The following is a 3,072-nucleotide window of genomic DNA, read 5'->3' on the forward strand; positions in this document are numbered from 1 at the left end:
ATGTAAAAAAAACGAAATGATAAGGTGAAATGCTTTACCTTCTATACATATAAATGAAGTTTTTTTTTGATGATACAAAATGTGGAACAAAATAAATCAGAACAAATTAGCCCAGGTATAATGTAGCTTACAGAAGTAAGCCTTCTGTTCCTTAGTTCATTCTTCTTTCTAGTAGATACCATATCTTTCAAAACATAGTGATTTTTTTTCTTCAATTTTATTCAAGGTCTACAAAATTGTTAACGCTATGCTAAATTTCTGTTCTGAAAACATGGGGTAACAGTTCTAATCATAATCCCAAAATGCCAGACAGAAAATATAGCATGCCAATGTTCCAACACTTAATACTAACTGTAACTGTGACAAAAATAATAGAAAAACAATCTTCTATTTCGAAATCTTCTATGATTTGACAAATCTAATTTTTCTACATCAACTATCACTCCAAAGTAAGTGCTTCAACCAAAAACAAAAATAAAAAAAACTAGAGTCTTACAAAAACAAAACTATAGATTTTTTTATAGTCTAAACAAAAAATTTTTAATATTTAAAAAAAAAAATCTATATTTAAAATTTTTCATATAACAAAAGGTCACAAAACTCATCATCACTGACAAAAACAATGATAAAGCGTTAAACGTTGAGCGTTAAATGCTTTTGTCCAACTCATTCTAAACTCACGTGATTAACAATTGAAAATCTCGTGCTAAAACGATTCCATGATGCTACTGCTACTGCTTCTGTGAGTTATTTGTTACGAGTGAGGGGGTTTATCATAGAGGAAGGAATACCTAGAGACCCGACTCGTACCCCCCTTGCCTAAAACACCCGAAAATTTTATTTGAGGTGAATAGAAGAGAACTCTCTTATTTTACTCTTTTTTTCTTATCCATGAATACGTGTGAGTGGTGGATTCAAAATAAAAATGGCGGTTGTAGCTCAAAAAAAAAAAATAAGTTTAATCAAAAGTGACAGCTGACAGTTCTCGATTTTTGGTTTTTATTTTGTTTGCAAATTAAAATTTTTCGAGTTTTAAAATTCCATGAACATATTTTCCTTTCGGTTCTTATTTTGTTTAAAATAAATAAATGTATCTCGACAACCTTTAGAGGAGAAATTCCTGGACAAAGCTTATGCTTCTGCTTTCTCCATACCCAGTAATTCAAATCGAACTGGAAAGGCATTTAATCCATTAATTGGTCAAAGTTACAAATATGATGGTATGGATGACCTAGGCTGGCGTGTTACAGCAGAACAAGTCTCCCATCCCCCACCGATATGGCATCAATTCTCTGCGAAGAAAAAAATGGAACTGCTCAACTGCTGGCAAGAGTTTGGACACTACTAGCAATAAGACCAACTCTTGAACTGGTGCTTCATATGCGTAGCCCTTGGCAAGCTCATTTACTGTAAAGTCTGTCCATTCTTAACCAACTGTTGGAACAAGGTAATTTAGAAACAAAATTCCATAGATTGAGTTAACTGAAAACACTATTTTCTTTTTAGGGGACAGGCGAGAAATAGAATTATTTAAAAAAAAAATTATTTTTAGCCTGGGAGCTATGAGGGACTAGCTAAATCGACCTATCGGGTTATTTATTTATGATGGAAGTAGTTATCAACTTACATCCAGAGTACATCCATCTCCACCAGCAGCGATAACTTTGTTTTAGAGCAACAACGACTTGTCGCCGTTGCGTCGTCTTCGAAGAAAAATAAATTTTCAAGAATCTACAAAGCAAACAAGAATTTCAATCAGTGTGTTATGCCTGTGTGCGTGAGAATTAAATAAGAATGAATCAACAACACATATTGTCTTTGCCCTAATCCTTGATTTGGGTATATGTATCCTCGACCGTCGGTATGTTTGAAGCGAGAAATTGGGACTTCATTTTTCTCGCCTTTTTTTTGCATGCGCATCGTGCAACTCTGTCCGATTGGATAGTCAATACCAATGTCACCGACGGGAAATTTTATAGAAACCCAATGATCGAGAAACCGATTATGTTCATCACAAGATGTTTGTATATTGTTCATTATGAGCTGGGACACATTTAGTACTATTTGTACTATCAGCATGATGAAACTGATTTTACTTAAACTATTCGCAGACATCCAAAACAATTAAGGGTTTTAACAGCGAAATATTCAATAAAACAAATGTAGTACCTATGAAACCATACACCAACTGGGGAAAAAAGATATTTATGATACAAAATGAAGTGCATAACTTTTCATATTGATATAGTTAAATTCATTAAAGCATCCGGACCTATATGAAGCTTACTGGCAAACCAAAACTTAAAGCCACAGCTAATAATCAAGTTATACCTCAGTACAACTAAAATTAACAAGGACATTAATCCAGAACCAGAAAATATTTTTGACAATGGTATTGTCTTGAACTATACGGTTGAATAAAATTGTTATTGTTCATTAATGAGAAATGGACTTTTGTTGTAACATGGATTTGTTGCTGTTGACGTGCAAGGTATTTTTTGTTTATTTTTTTTTTTCAATAAATAATAATTTTGTTTTTTTAGGTAATGCTCGCTAATCGTTGGTGCATGCATAAAAATACAACTGTAATAATTTGTACCACTGAACTCTACATATGTGCCCATAATTATAAAAGTGGACTAAGTCACTTTTTGCATTGTTTAAAGAAAAACTTACATAATAATTTTCTTATAACGATTGAATTGTATTTCTTTTATGAAATCACTGAAGGAGCAATTAAGAAGTTCATTTAATGTAATTTTGCTTATTTTTGTTTATTTCATAAAAATGTATCTTTATTTTTTGTTTTCTATACTTTATTTAAATGTAATTTAAAGTTTGGCATAGTTAAATATCTCAATATTTACAAATGAACAGCAAACAATAACATTTCATTACTTTAACGTCTTAAGTGTGAACATGTGTGCGTAATTCTCGTTTTGATTTAGGCTCAATATCTCAAATTACAAATTGTGTAAAAAATACCTCACGCTTATGTGCACAGAGCTGCACTTGATACGCACTTTTGATCGAAATTCTTTGACTAGATGTTCTCGCCCAACGAGAACTACC

General features: G+C 32.1%; 1 long non-coding RNA gene across 1 annotated transcript; it reads left to right on the plus strand.

The window, feature by feature from the left end:
* Positions 1-791: 791 nt before the first annotated feature.
* On the plus strand, positions 792-2,814 carry LOC129915914 (uncharacterized). The gene is made up of 3 exons (XR_008772385.1): positions 792-1,447; positions 1,507-2,491; positions 2,544-2,814. It is a non-coding gene; the product is annotated as an uncharacterized LOC129915914 (long non-coding RNA).
* Positions 2,815-3,072: the final 258 nt, after the last annotated feature.

The sequence above is a fragment of the Episyrphus balteatus genome, chromosome 3 (assembly GCF_945859705.1).
Source record: "Episyrphus balteatus chromosome 3, idEpiBalt1.1, whole genome shotgun sequence".
Lineage (NCBI taxonomy): Eukaryota > Metazoa > Arthropoda > Insecta > Diptera > Syrphidae > Episyrphus > Episyrphus balteatus.